The sequence below is a fragment of the Lonchura striata genome, chromosome 1 (genome assembly GCF_050655825.1).
Source record: "Lonchura striata isolate lonStrDom1 chromosome 1, ASM5065582v1, whole genome shotgun sequence".
In the NCBI taxonomy this organism is placed as follows: Eukaryota; Metazoa; Chordata; class Aves; order Passeriformes; family Estrildidae; genus Lonchura; species Lonchura striata.
The window spans coordinates 18,274,059-18,290,165 of record NC_140703.1 but is presented as its reverse complement, the minus strand read 5'-3'; the positions used below and the strand labels follow the sequence as shown (position 1 = coordinate 18,290,165).

Here is a 16,107-nt window from a genome sequence, read left to right as displayed (position 1 = left end):
ATACCAGCATCATTAATGGCAGTTAATAGCATGTGTACTTTGATACAGGAAAAAAAACCCAGACATTTAGGGATTGTTCTGTGGTGTTCTGTGTTATAAATTATTTGCAGATGAGGTTAATTGAGGCATCTCAGTCCACAGCTTTAATTCTGACATGAAGGTCACAAATTGAATCATAAACGTGTGCAGTAATTATCAGCACATACCCTTTAAAGGATATCCCTGGTGAAACTCAGTGTGAAATTAACAGTTGCATTTCTCAAAGCCTGCTCTACACCACAGTGTATTTTTTAGTATTAAAAATACTGTTTTAGTAGAAAAACATACATACTTTCATATATCAATGGCCATGCTAATTTATAGAAAATTATTTTTATTTAATGTTTAATTTTAGAAAAAAAAAGTCGAATTATTATAGAATTTTCTCAGATGTAATTGTTAATTCCAAAATGATACAAAAACCAAGTTTATAGAATTAAAAAATGTACTTTTTTTAATTTTCCTTGACTTACTAAAAATAAAATGTGAAGGCATAGTAATTGCAGCAATGGTAAAGCAATGGAAGTAAATGAAGTTGATTTTGATAGTTTCCCATATGAAACTGGTTTTAATGTCACTCTCCCAGAATTACACCCACCATGAAAATTTGAGTGATGTATTTGTGGCTTTGAAGGAATGAGAAATGTATATCCTACAATTCAAAATAGGAAACAAAATAAGTTGAGAGTAATGGAAGCAATTCATAACTCTTTCCAAATAGGTTTCACTTTAGAAATACTTTATGAGTCCCTCACAATATTCAAGTTGATCTAATTTGAACTATAAAATATTTAGAGTTGCTGAGATTTGAGGGGGAAATATGTATCTCCTAACTCAAATTATCTCATGTTATTGAATTATGGAGAATAGAATATAAGAAGTACAGGCTGAATCTGATTTCACTTGAACAGTGAGAAGACCCAGCACAAAGAAACAGGAATTTGTGATCTTGTAGTATCTGCTTCACTTAAAAAACATTTTGTAATTGCTGTGAAATCCATACAAACATCATGAATTAAAGAAATTGAGTTTATAGGCAAAATTTAAACTCTGAATATAATTCACATATATAGGAAATATGAACTGTTACTCTCTAGCCCAGCAAACATCTGTGGAGAAAAGTATGTTTTGAATTCTATTTTACTTGTGGAAAAACCCAAATCCTTGAATTTGCAGGAAGAAGAGTACTACTCTGTTGTGGCTTTTTCCAATGCAAGGTTAGGGAAATTAAAAGCAAAGGATGACACTTTTCATTATAAAAGCTTGAGATATGTTGTTATGCAGCACAGAGGATGTTGGAAAATCAGTTACTCTGCATTTAAACATGGGTTTAAATTAGATTAGTAATCCAGACTGTGCAAGAGATTTCCAAGTCCAGAGGTCAGAAAACATGCTGATGAGATAATAGGAAGTATGCACAAAAGCTTGCCTGCAGTGGAAATTAAATTTTCAAAGAAATCCTCCCAACCAAAATACCTTTGGCTACGTGGCTTTGACCTGTAATGCCCAAATTTTATCAGGCTACCTGGTAATTTGGAAATAATCAAAATCTCTTGAGGAAAAATATGAATCAATCATAAATCTGTGAAGTGATTTAAATAAGAAATTGTTGGGATTTTTGGTGGGGATGGGCATGTTTTATTTAAGTCTAATTCCATTCTTTAGGACACAATGTAAAGCAGAACAAGTGTGATTCCTGTAGGGTCTTCGTGATACAGAAATATGTGGAGGGAGTTCATCTGTTTAGCACACTAAACATTTAATATTTTTCTGGTTTTATGCCACTTCACTTGAAATTTAAAAATTATGCTTTGAAATTGCTAATTATTTCATTAAAAAGTGTCAACTTAAAAACTTCAACTGAAAATCATACATTATTTTAAATCAGCCTGATAACCAGAGCTTCTTTTTGTTTTGTGGTTTAGTTTGGGTTTCTTTGACAAGTCTATTAGTAAGTCCTGTTAAGTGTGGAATAAATCTATAGGATGTCCTACAGTGTGGCACAAAAGCAGATCTGATTTCCATAATAACATGAATTTCAGAGCTATGAATGTGTAGCAATACCTATAGTACATCATCAGGCACTCTCTCTCAGCCAGGGAGAAAGAGTCGTGAATATTATGGAAGAGAAAAATATAATTTTTTCACTTTTTGGCTTTCACTTTTTCTGAAGATGAAATATTAGTTTTATGTCTATATCTCCAGATACCATGTTAAAGGAATTTTTTTTTCTGAAAGTTATTCTGTGAAAATTTCTGTTTCAGTTAAGGACAAAATTATTTGTGAAAAATAGTTTCCACCAGTGTGTAATGGCTTGTTTTATTTTTTTTTTCTTTTTTTTTTTTTTAATTCAGCTTAGAGGTGTTGTGGTTAAAAATCAGACCAAACAAGAGGTCTGACAGAACAATATATCACATTCAGGATGAACACAGAAGGATAAATTTAGATCTGTGAGGAAGAGTAATTACTCTGAGACACGTCAAATTGTTGCTGACCAGACATTATCGAAAGTAACACAAAAATGGTGTTGATGGCTTTGGCTTCCTCCTGGACAAGAAGCAGAGCTTGCCACACTCCTGAGCTCTTCTGTGGGACTGTGAATCCCTGGGATTTCCAAGGGCTTTTGTGGGAAGGATTCCCCCATTTTGGGGAGTTTTGGACAGCTGCCTCCAGCGGTCGTGGCAGTGGGGGGATGTAGGGGCAATATAAACTGGGATATTTCCCAAAGCAAATAAAAACCTCCCTTCCCCCAGCTTTGCCTTGGCAATGAGATGTCATTCATAGATGAGTCTGCATCAATTGTGCTTTTATGAGCAATTAAATAATTAACAATGTTGACATCTAAATTATATTTGCTTGGCATCTGAGTTAACCCCTTACGGAGACCTCTGGGAAAATTCCAATCTAAAAGATTGTTTCAGAACCAATCCTTTAGATTTGGGCAGACATTTCTGCTGCAGTTCTGTGGTTTCACATCCATGTTTGCTTTCCTGCTGTTACACCTGGAGATTTAGGAGTTGGTTCTGCAATGAATTTAGCACTTTGATGCAATCCAGTGAGATGCTTTAATATCAAAGTCAATGACACCGTTTTTGCACTTGAAGGGAAATGTGTCCTTAAGCAAAATACTAACTGGATCAGCTTCCTCACTGGCTTTTTGTTCCTTTCTTCCTGAGTAAAATCAAATTAGATTTTCCACAAGAGTCAGTGTCTGTTTGAGAAATGTACTTAAGCTATTTGTTTGACTCTAGTTAATACCAGAAAATTTGGATTGTGGGTGGGGGGTTTGTCTGTTTAGTTGTTTGTTTGTGGTGGTTTTAATTATCTTTTTTCCTAGTTTTTAACCAGAAAAATGGAAGTTTGATTTATTTAATATACAGCAAACACAGCATCTCTTTGTATTTCAATGGGCCCTCATTCATTCAGATTTTGTAATACCAAAAACCTCAGAGCTCAGGAATCAAGTGATGGTCGTGTATCAGCTCACTTGCTTTTTGCATCTCCTTAACTGATGAAAGTAATGTCATCTCTGTTGTTTCAATCAAATCATAGTTTGCCCCTCAATAGGAGTTTAAAGAAGAGAAATCTTTCCCTCAGCTTTTCCTTGGCATTTATCTCAGCAGTGCAGGGTCTAATCAGGAAATAAACTCACATCCAATTAGCTTTATCACTTAATTAGAGATGTATTCTTGCATTTATGCTTTACTGACCTCACTGTCATTGAAATGAAATTATTTAACTTAAGGAACAAAAATTTCTGCAAATTCACACCTTTTCATTAATCAAATATTTCTCTTTGATTCCAGGCAACCAGTTGCTTATTTGACTGCAGAAATAACAGTATTATAACTATGCTTGGGCAGATGCTGCTTTAGTCACCTCCAGGGATTCAGTTCTTCATTCTCTGCCTGTTTTCCTGCCTCTCAAATCCTTATCTGTGGACATTTTCTCTCTTCCCTTGAATTCTGACAAATTAAAAGCACTCAGAAAGTTCAAAATACTTTGAGAAATCACAGGTGAAACCACAGGGACCTTTGGAGATTCTTGCCTCTATTTGATGACTCAATAACTGTGCTATGGTGGATTTTGTTTGGGTGTTGTGGGGTTCCCGCCCCCCATTTTTGGGTTTTTTTTCTTTTTTTCTTGTGACTCTCAAAATATTTTTAAGAATAACTGGATTTTTAGATGTTAGGTTCAGTTTGTTTCTTAAGCCGTTGCTGCCTGCTACAGAGCCCAAACTCTAACCTTGTGTTCTAAAGCCATCTTCCCAGGAGATGCTTTTTTAGGCTTGTGCCCTAGAGAAACAAAGTTTGATTAGTTTGTTTTCTCAGTCTCATCCTCTCTCCCTCTTCTTCCCTCCCAGATTATTTTGAAATTCATTTTCCTGCTTTAAATTAACTTGAAAATGAAACTGAAGTCTCAAAGATTATCAAAGTTCAGTAAGTTTCCCAAGAGATGTCCAGGGATAAGAGAAAATACCCCAAATTATGCTCCAGTTGAGGAGGAATGGACTGAACAGAGAACACAGGTGATCTGATTGTTTTTTCTTGGGGAGGGCTTATATTTGTTAAGGCCAGTGAGGGAAAGAGACCAGGAAAAGTTAAAAAAAACTTCAGGAAAAACAACTTAGTGACTTCTGTTTGGGGAATTAACCAGCCCATTCCAGTCCCATTTTGTTCTCAGAACGATGCAATCAGTGTGGAAAAGCTCCTCATGCTGGGATGGGCTCCCTCCAGGAGATTTCAGATTTTTGGAGGTGTTCATTTGCTTTCCTGTGTTGTGCTTGATATAAAACCCTTACTGTCTATTGGCAGGTGGGGGAAAACAACTTGAACACAGTGTGAAGGTGATCCCTCCAGAACAGGCAGCAAACAATCTGCCTTTTAGGGGGAAAAATGCTGGGTTTTCCACTTATAAAAGTGTTTCACTGACATCAGTGCACAAGCAGGAGAGAGCAGCTCTGTCTTCCCTTCTCATTTAATTCCATAATTTACATCTTGTGGTATTTTCCCCTCCAGAATTTCTTATTCTTGCTAATTTCTCTATCAATTTCCTCTTTCATTTATCTTTTATGCAGGACTTTATGACTCTGGGATTTTGACTGTGTACTCACAGTATTATTTCGCCAAACATTGGTAGAAGCCTTATAGGGACACGTTATTTGTGTGTTGGTTGGATTTCTGGGATGTCCTTTTTTGTGTCTTACTTTGCTTTTCTTTTTTTTTTTTTTTCTTTTTTTTTTTTTCTTTATTTTTGGTCTGGCAGTAAAAAAAAGTTTCTTCAAAATTTGTTGAGCTCTATTTTTAAAATCCATCTGTATAATTATCACCTCTCCTAGGTGTGATGTTCTTTATGTTTTAGTTTTATTGTGAGGTTTTTGCTAAAAGATTTTTTTGTGTGTCCCTCCTTATTTGGGGAGGCAGAGCAAAGGAATAAAATCTGTACACAATTCTTTGCTTACAAAGTGCTTCTGCACTGATAATTATTCTGGAATCATGCATGTACTCCAGGGTAGATTAGCATCTGCTAGTGAGAGTTTAGGAGAATTAACCTTGTCGTGATTGATTATGGAACAGTCTCTCAAATTCAATCACATTTGACCAGCAATTTTTTTGTTTATTGCCAAAGCTGTGATTTTTAAGCTTGGCTTGAGATCCTGCAGGGCCTGGCTGTTAATCCAGGCTGTCCTGCTCCCCAGGCTTGCCCTCCTGCTCCTTCCCATCGTCCTCCTTTTCTCCTCCTTGGCACACAAGTGACACTACTTACCTTTCCTGACGTGTGGTGCTGTGGTCGATTAAGATTTATAACCTCTCTGAAATATTTCACTGACAGGATCTGGGGAAGCAGAGCTGCTGTTTTTTTCCAGCCTTGCATGTATAAGCTCTGCTGTTGAAAAACCAGCACATAGACAGCATTTAATTGAGTATTTCTTGCATCTTTTAGACTGGTTCAAACATTTCAGATCATTGATTTCAGAATTCTGACTGGATATTATGTGCTACTAGGAAGGTAACTTCAAATGTCATTTATTTTGCTGAATTTGGTGGGAGAAGAGCTGCGGTACTACATGATTTGTATAATTTAAAGGAATATATAGTACAGCAAAAAAAGTGTTCATCTCAGTTAAATTTAAGGCCAGTGCTGTGACAGCTTGTGCTTTACTGCTGATCCATCCTCCTTTTGTCTTTTGTCACAAATACTTGAACAATTTCAGTACTTCTCCAGCATTAAAACAGGTCCATCCTTCCCCTTCAGGATATTTTATTAATTGCAGATGTGCCCTGATTATTATTACAATGTGTTGACTCATATTTCAGGACTTCAGAATGTTTCTCTGCCTTGTCTTCTGGGTGTTGTAGCCAACCTTCAGGATAGTCTGTCCTGGGCACTGTGGAAATGGGAGCAAACTTTTTGATTTTGTTCTTGTTGGTGCTTCAGGGGAAGACGTTGATTGTAAATTCAGTGCAAAGTAGGTGTGAGAGGAGTGAGGGAGGGAGGAGCAGGCTGGGGTGAATAATTCACTGAGCAATTAAGAGACTCGAGGGCTGAAAGATGAGTCAACACCGTGAGCTGTTTTCCTTAGGCTTGGAGAGAAGCACCTGTGAGCCCTGGCGCTGTTCCTGACCAGGTCATGTTTGTCCTGCTGCTGCACCATCCAGCTTGCAGTTATTTAATCCAGTTCAGAGAAAGGAAGTGAAATGTTTTAGCTGGTTTCCGAAGGAAATGAGGCTTAAGCAGTCACTCCACGTGCCAAATTTGACAGAATTTTGTGGAAGTCAGCATCTGGGATCAGAAGAGAGAATAGGTTAATGTTGGTGCTGGGCAGAAGCAAGGCAGTGGTCATCAGGATGCACAGAGCTGGGCTGGCCACAGCACGTTCTGCTCTGTGCCAAGGGAGTCAACAAAACCAAAATTGTATGCAGTAGTGGAAATAAAGCTGAGTATTGAAGATGCAAAACTGAGAGGGAAGGAGCTGGGGTTGTGACAGTCACAGAAAGGATGAGATGAGGCAGAAAACCATAGGGTTAGGCTAGGAGATAAACAAAAGGTGTTAAGGTATTGTGGTGGGGGTGACAGAAGACCTGAGGAAACAGAACTCCAGTGAAAACAAATTTTCTACAGCTCCACATTCTGCAACAATACTTTAAAATCCTGAGACAACATGGAAGAGCAGGGGAATTAATCAATATTAGCTGATAATGTTCCTGTATTTACAGGGGAACTGGGAGGAAAACTTTTTTACTTGGTGATACTAAGGCCAGTTACTTGTAGGACCATGGGTTCATGATGCTTGAGGTCTGTTTCTGGCCTCTGATTCAAACAACTCCTTCATAACTGGAAAACTTAATCACCTTCAATTTTAGATTGGTCCATTTTATTTGTGAACTTGATCTCTCTTCTCCCAAGCACCATCTGCTGCAGCACATTGATGTACACCTCACTGCATTTCAGGGAAATGAGGAATTTGGCATGAGGCAGTGAGAGGAGATTGAAAAAAGAATGCAGGAGTGCATAGGGGACCATGTACAGGTCATGTGTGATGAAATAATGCTGCCCTGCTAAATAGAGATGGCTTAAAGAAGTGAGAAGTCAGAGCTTCAAACAGCAGAAATAGTCCACGTGAGGGAGGGGAAGGAAAGATGAGGGTTTCTTGAATGGAGTGGGAGCAGGAGGGGGAATTCTGGCAGCACAGGCAGGCTTGAGTGGGTAATTGAAATGCGCTGCCGAGCACACAGAACCAGCCAGGGGATGAGGCTGAGCTCTCTGTTGTTCTGTTTTCTTGTAAGGTGACAGAAACAAATCTATTGAAGTCAGAGAACATGTTTAAGTGCCTTTTGAATATTTTTCTGTTAATGACTCTCCTGGCAGTCCTTCAAAATCCATAAGCTTGTTGATTTAAAGAGCTTTTTTATTAACACACTCTCCTTAATCACTTTCTGTTGTTCTCCTTCATGAGGGGGGAAATAAAAGGTAAAAAGGTATGAATAAAAACCCCCTGGTCTTTCTAAGGGGAAGAGGATTTGCTGTCTGTGCAGGTGACAGATTAATTTGGAATATGATCTCTCACTTCTATGGCAATGCTGAACACCTTGATAGAACCCAGCCATTTTACATATTCCTACTGTTACAGAAAAGCAATTATTTTTCTCAGCTTCATGTGTTTGAAACTACAGCTTAAGCAGCTCACCATAAAAGCAAGAAAGACTTTTAAAAAGAGATGTTGAAAAAAAAAAAGAATTAATAAACTGGAGGTGAAGTCCATGTGCAACCTATTAAATTATCCCCATTTTAGACTGTGTTCTCAAGTTTTACACACCAAAATGTCTAACCTTAGACATGCAATGTAATCAGCAGGTCCCCAAATGTGTAATAATGTTCTTCATAGGGTTCTTCTTCATGTTTGCACAGCTGCCAGATGGTGTGTGCCATATCCCATTTCACCACATTATTATTATTTCTGTCTCAGGGCTGGTGAGAGCTGCAGGCCGGATGGGATATTTCACACTCGGAGCTGCTCTGTGAGCTTCATCCATGTATTAACAAAGGCTGCATCTCTGCAAAGCCCCAGCTTGGGCAAGAACTTGGCCTGTGGAAAGTGTAAGTTCTGTGGGGCAGATGGTCTTAATGCCTGTCCTTAAACCTCCCAATAAGCTTAGCCCAGAGCTTACCTCCCTCATCCTTGTGCACATCCTAACAAACTTCTTCTAGTCAAGTTCCTTTTCCCAGTAAAAGTCCACTCTGTGAAAATCTGTTATGGAATCACAGGATAGCTTGGGTTGGAAGGGATTTTTGAGGGTGGAACCCCCTCCTTGCAGTGAGCAGCTTGCAACCAGCTCAGGTTGCTCAGAGCCCCATCCAACAACAGTAATTTTAAATTTGATGTTAAAACTATCCGCTTCCTTCCTCACCTCTGAATTCCTTAATGACCTCTCTGTGTGTGCTGTCTGTAGCTCCTGCCCTTCAGGTTCCCCTCATATTCTCTCCAAACCATCCTTTCCTATGGACTTCCCTGGAATTTTCTTCTTGCCACCCCTGCAGGTTTTAGGGTGGCACCTTCGTCTTACCTCCATCTGTGCCCCATCTTTTCCTGCTGGAAGTCACCTCTCAGTGACTGAGACATGTGGCTTGTATGTCATCTTTGACTATGCAGAAATGGTCTCCAGACCTTGCTCCCAGGATCCTAAATCCAAGCAGTCACATCTTCCCATCTTTTCCTTGGTCTTGATTGTTGCCACTGTGCTTGGCTGGCTTGAAGTGCTAAAATAATCCTGCATCACATTGGTTGCATTAATGCCCTTTCTTCTTTGTATTATTGCTTCTCCTTCCTTTAGGATTTCAGCTTGTAGCATATGGGTGTTTTCTGAAATAAGTCCTTTTTTTCACAACCTACATGTGTGGAGACAAATGCAATGGCAAATATGCGCTGAACCAGAGGCAGAATCCACAAGGAGTTAAATCCAAATTTCCGAGGGACAGGGAGAGAATGAATGAATGATATGGCAATCAGAGTATGGATTTTGTTGCCTTCCATTCCTGTCTGTGTTTTAGCTGCTCTTTAGGATCTAAGGGAATTAATTTTCCACCTCTGTGCGTGGTTTTTCTCCTGCACTATGAGTTTCTTCCACAGCCTACTCCTAATCATAACAGAACATTCCAGAAGAAGGAATGAGCAATGTTTACAGCTTTCCAGAGATGATTTTCTCAGCCTCTCCCTGGTGTGTCTGTCTGTGCGTGTCTGTGTGTGTGTTTGCTTTCACAGTCAAAAGCATTCTTGGCAAATGTAATCTCCAAGTGAAGAGAATGCTCCAACTGTTTATCTATTATGCCTTTTGACACCAGGGAGCCAAAAGTTGGACTCCACAATAAAGCAATCAGTTGCACAGAATTTGGCCAGCTCTAATGGGAAAGGAGGCAGCAGCTATTTTAAAATATCCATTCAGTAGATTAAAAAAAAAGAAAAAAGTTTTATAAAGTACATATTTTTTTGCATGAGCAGGGTTTGTCTAACAGCTGAGGAAAACAACTTCTTGAAAGAGTTAGAAAGTAGATAATAAAGATACATTGCCTAAGAAGTGATATTTTTTTTCAAGTAAATAATGGCAAAAAAAAAAAAAAAGGCAAAAAGAGGATTTGGTATTGGTATGGGCTGAGACTCATCTGAAAGTATGTAAGGCTGATTTAACCCATCATCTATTTCTTGTACAGATGCTTGTCACAGCCAGTTTTGAGCTGAGAGCATCTCACTTCATCTGCTTGATGTCATCAGATTTCAATAATTCTCGTTGCATCCCCTGGGACAAAAAGGGCACATGATTCCTTGCACCTTAAGTGGTAATTCTGTTAACAGCTTGGATGCTGACAGTGAAATGAGACCAATATTTAATATACCTTAGATGTAGCGTTAATGTTTCGGCTCATTTTTCATCTGGTGCCAGTTTTGCTCTCTTCAAAGCCATTCCAGTAATTCTCACAGGATTGGTCTTTAGTTTCACATGTTGCATCCTCTTTTGTGTTTATACTAGTGACAGGATCATGCAATCTAAGTCTCTTGAGATGAGCTAGAATTTAATTACCATAACTGTTGCCTTTCCCTCCTTCCCAGTGCTTTCCATAAATTCTTAAACACAATTGCCTAGATAATTGGGAAAATTTGTTTAAACAAAATGCCATCATATGGTCCATAATTATAGCCCTCTAAAAGGGCTAAAATTCAAGTTTTCAGGACACTAAGAGGCTCTGCATCAGTACAGAAGCTTCTCTTGACAGTTGTTCTGTGAGCATGTGTGTGTTCAGTTTCAGGCACTTTTACAGTTGAAACCATCCTGGACAAAGCTGGGGGACAATTGAATGTGTACAAGAGAAGGTGGCATTAAACAGTGAAAAAAAAAGCCTGAAAGGAGCAGGGATGAAAAAAAAATCTTTTCCATTTCCTTTATTTATTCCTTGGTCTCTTCTTAATGCCAAATCTTCTAGTGAAATTGCCACTGCAGTTGTTCAAATTGCCACGTGTTAATGAGACTTTGCAGTCATGTGGGACTCAAGGAGACAGCTTTACATTTAGACCTGAGGTGTAGCTGCAGGAGAAGCCTGAAAAAACAACTTCTTCCCTCTATTTCCTTGCTGATTTTCCTAGTTTTGGTTCACAGGGTCATATATAGACTTGTGATAGTGGGAATAGGTGAAAAGCTTCTGGGGAAGGACTTCTGTGAAGACAAGCCAGGGTCTGCCCTGTGCCAGATTTAGAAATTCACATTCAAAACAGGCACAAATTGATTCATACTGTATTATATTTTTTAATAATTGTTGATTTAATTAAAGAAATATTATTATTTATAGATAGATATTTGTTTATACATTTATATATATGTATAAAGTAGCTTTTAGCTACTTTGCAACAAGTCTGTTCACAAGCTTTATCTCCTGAGCAGGGGAATTAAAGAAGTTACTTTGATGGATCTCGAAAAGGAATATCTACTTGAGTCCTTTTCAAGACAAAATTCATAGACATAAGAGGGTTATTGATGATTTTTGTATCACAAAAGAACTTGGAGCTCTGAATGGGCCAAAGAGTGTCTGCAGGGCCACCTACTTGGCAGATTTTCCCTTACTTGAAGTTGAATTATAATCCTAATTTCAATATTTGGAGCTATAGCTCTCTAGAAATAGTAACTGAACTTGAAATGATTGCTTTGTTCCTGTCTATTTTGCAGTTAATGTTTGTTTCTGTTAAAAAAATGCTCTGTCAGTGAATCCAGGTCCTCTACTGGAATGCAGAGCTCACAGCAGAAAACTTCTGCTTTCACTCTCCAGTGACTTATTTTTAAATTAATTTAATCTTTTTGGTTACTGTATTCAAAAATACTGCAATCTCTAGGAGTATCATGATATTTTTTTTAATTGCATGAAAGATGTAAATTATTAATTATCATTAAAATAAAATGAAATATTCTATACCATACGAATGTCCTTGGAAGTTCTGGGAAATATGTCACACTTAATATGTGCAGGTGTTGTGTGGTTATCCCTCCACCTGTAAGGATAGAGAATGAAAGTTTTGAGGTTTTTTTTCTAATTCAAACTATTTTTAGTCTCAATTTTGGCCAGAAAACAGTTGATAATACAGCATGGACTGATGACTTTCACAGTAAAACAAGAAATAAGAAAAATGTTTTTAGAGGTTTTTCTAATAATTTGTTTTTATTGGCAAATCTGTTTCTCATCACTCACTTTCACATGGAGGTTCAAGTGTGACTTGCATGAATTGAGTCTACACATATGTTAAACCAAAAACTCTTTTATCCATAATTAATAGGATGATTTTGTCATTTTGAAGTTACCTGCCCTGAAACCAAACCTGGAACTGTAATTCCATTTTCTGAAAACACTCAAAATATCAGTAAACCTACTAGTCTGAAACAAAATAAAATGTAAATGTATTTTAATCTGTAAGTGACATAAATACAATTTATCACTTAAGTAACAGCTCATACTTAATGTTTATGAATTTAAACAGAGAAGCTGCTTTACTTAAAAACTATGCAATTCACATAGCCACTGCATATCTTTTTAAAGAAAAAAAAAGAGAAAGGTTTGCTATTTTGAGGGGAATATATTTACTTTGAACCATTATTTGACAGTTGAGAAATCTGATTTTTAGGAGGTTTTTTAGTATTATTTCACCATAAGAGATATTTCTAATTGGTGTAGTAAGTACAGATAGCTCAGACGTAGTTTACAACATGTAGTTATTAAAAAATATTATAATGGAATATAGGACTAAGCCCTGAGGGTGAGCACTGTAGAAAATGGTAAGAAGAACTCTGAAAAAATTGGGATTTCAAGACAGTGTCAGTATGTATTTTTGTGCATGGGTTTGAAAATATGAGAGTCTTAGAATCTCACTGGATGGAGCATTTTTGTCTTCTAACTGTGAAATTCTCAGAGCTTGTTTGTTGCTCTGCCTATTGTGGCAATGTCATAATTTCCTTTTCAGAGATTTATGAGCATTGCTTTTCCCCTCTTCCTTTCCCCCTTTTCCCTGCCATAAAAAAAAATTCCCAAAGGAGCTGACTACAACAGAGCAAACATTTTGTAAAGCAGTCCCTTAAATAGAAAGTCTTCCAAAAGAGACATTTTGCTGTAATTCCCTTGCCCCTGGTATGTACATCACGGTAATCAGCAACCAATTTCTTGTTTTAAGTGTTTAATCCAGCTCTTGTTTTATTGTATTGTGCAGCCTTGATAACAAAAAGGAGAAAACCCTGGCTAGGCTGAAGATGAATTTTCTCAAAAAAAAAAAAAAAAAAGCACTTCTCCCTTTAAAAAGCACACGAAGTCTGTAAATGCTCTCCTAAAAGCTGAAAACTGTTTATTTGATGAGAATCCACAGCACAACTGCCTGATTCACTTCTCAATTCTTCACTGACCTTTTGACTTCCTTACTGCTGCATGACACAAATTGTGTGATCCTGTCTCTGTGCTGTTTCTTTTTGTCATTAGCCATGATTCATCTGCTCTGTGACTTGTCAAACTTGAGTTATTTTTAATCCTTTGCTGGGTCTACCTAAAGGCATTATATCATATCTCCTGGCACTGTACATGATCTCTCAATCCCTATTGTCCTACCCTATTCAGATTCCTTGTGTTTATTTCCTACCCCTGATAGGGTTCCATCTATTATTGCTCTTTTTAATAAATCTGCAGTTTTTGACAAGCTACAGCCACTTTCATTTTTCCAAACAATTTGTATGAACCTGTTAAACAGAATCAGTCACAGTTACAAATCCTTCAGGGCCTCTGTTGTTATATTCTCATTTGGCAGGAGATTGTTCCAGGACACAATTTTACGGCAAAATATATTTCAGACAGTTTAGTTTCACCTCTCACTTCATTAGCCAGAGTAATATCTGGAAAAGTTTGCTACTCTTCTTGCTGTTTTGATTATTTCTGCCCTTTTAAAATATGGGTTGTGCTGAGCTGAGGTTTTTTTAATTATTTACTGACTATATCAAAGGAGATCTTCTCTTCTGCTGTGCCTGCAGTGAGAAGATGTGAGGAAATGGCCTCAAGGTGAAACAGGGGAAATTCTGATCAGAGATGAGACAAATTTTTTTCCCTGTTCAGGTATTATAAGGCTACAGGGGCAGTGCTCGGTGGACAATTGGACTGGATGATCTCAAAGGTCTCTTCCAATCTTGATGGTTCTGTGATTCTATTGATTCACACTTGCAATATTTAGGTGAAAAGAAAATCAAATCTACTTGCCTTTGTTCCTGAAGTGGAGCTGGAATTCAGCTTAAAGTTTGTCTTTTTTGTTTTTATTGATAATTTAATTGTTAAACTTTTGCTGCTAAAAACTACAAGGATATTTGCAATTCTAGTAAAAGTACTTCTCATAAACCTCAGGAATTTAAGATATAATCTCATCTTTAAGAGAACCAAAATACATTCAAGATCAGGAAAAGCACAGTTTAAACATCCAAGCAATTGTAATTCTGCGGTGTCATGACATTTCAGTCCTGCTTCCATGTAAATTACTGTTTTCAGGATGTAGAAAATTATATACAAGCAGTAGAGTTGCTGACATTCTTGCACGGGTTTCAAAAGTCACTTTCAGTGACACTTAGGATCTGCTTAATTTGCTTGGGAAGCAGAAAATGGAACTAAAAAATAGAAGTTACTTTGCTGCTTCTATAGTTTCTGCTCAGAAAACTGTATTGTTGTTAGTGTTGTATTTGGTTTATGAAATCTAAATGAGAAAAAATAAATTACTGATTAAAATAGGGATTAGTGTTTACAAAGCTGTGGAATATATGTGCTGTCCAGTGGAAGTTGTGTGGCTCTGAAGAAAAGCATACTTTCCAAGTACCCATATAAAATTACATTGAATATGTTTGGATGTGGGGCTGAACAAAAGTCTTTAACTGTCATGATAATATTTTTGTTATTTTTCATTGTAATTCCTTGCAATCTATGCAAGACTGGATCAAATTTATGCAACAGAGATTTTGGGTTTTTTTTTAAGAATGTGAATTAAAAATTCTTTGTTATGGAATAACAGTGAAATATAAACTCGGGAAAAATGCTGAGGATGAGGCAGGCTTTCAGTTTTGAATTTATTTTTGCAATGGCATGGGTTATTCGTAGTTACAGAGAGCCTTCAACTTATGCACATCTTTAAGTGAAACAGGGAATTTGATTTCTCATTTCACCTAGGATGGGGAACACTGAGCAGTGCTGGTGCCTGGTACTCCACAGTGCCTGACAGCTGTGTTTTGACTACAAAAAAGAGAAATATTCTCTCTCACTGAGACTTAGAGTGATGCTGGCCACTGTGAGGGGGAGTTCAGAGACCTGGGGGCTGCATGGCTCCATATCCAACCCAAGGGCTCAGTCTCAGCCCTGGGAAGTTCTTGTCCTCCTCAGCTGGAGATGGATGGGAATTGTCAAGACTTTCAGCACCTGTGTGCTTTTGTCTGAAGGTAAATATCCACTCCTAAAATATAGTGCTAAATCTTCTTTTTTTAGGTTGATTTCCAATGTCAAACAGTTTGACAAACACATCAGATTCAAGGTATATCTCTCTGCTTTTTATGAAGAAGTGATTGTTGAAGGAACTCTTGAAAAGCTTCTTTTGGAGGGCAACATTTTTGTTGTTGATGGAATTGAAAGCTCAGGTCCTTGAGTTTCATATGTGTTCACCCAATATCCTGCCCATTTCTCTGGTTCATCTAGTTAGTGGTTTATTTAAATATCTACTGCATTACATAGAGTGAAGTGAATTATTTTACTTCATAAAGCTAATGATATGCCTGGAAAAGATGAATTATTAGATTTCCAAAACACAAATTAAAAAAAAAAAAACTCAAATTAAAAAAAAAAAAAAGAGCAGTGATATTTACAAGCATCATAAGCAGGAGGGGCAGGTAGATTGTGGTGGGTTTCATGTTATTTTTTCTAGGCTGTTGTGTGGACTATTCCATCAGTCTTCGGCTGTTACAGGAGTGGGAGGTGATGCAGGAAAGGCTGAACATTAACGGGCATGGGTGAATTTACATCTCATTTTAA

General features: G+C 37.5%; 1 long non-coding RNA gene across 2 annotated transcripts in view; it reads left to right on the top strand.

Moving 5' to 3' along the window:
* The first annotated feature begins 8,644 nt into the window (after window positions 1-8,644).
* Window positions 8,645-16,107, top strand: part of LOC110481504 (uncharacterized) — a 30,417-nt gene continuing 22,954 nt past the window's right edge. The window contains exon 1 of one of the 2 annotated variants that reach the window (XR_014951156.1): window positions 8,645-14,163. This is a non-coding gene — a long non-coding RNA (uncharacterized LOC110481504). The remainder of the gene's footprint in view (window positions 14,164-16,107) is intronic. The other variant, XR_014951158.1, reaches the window with a different exon arrangement.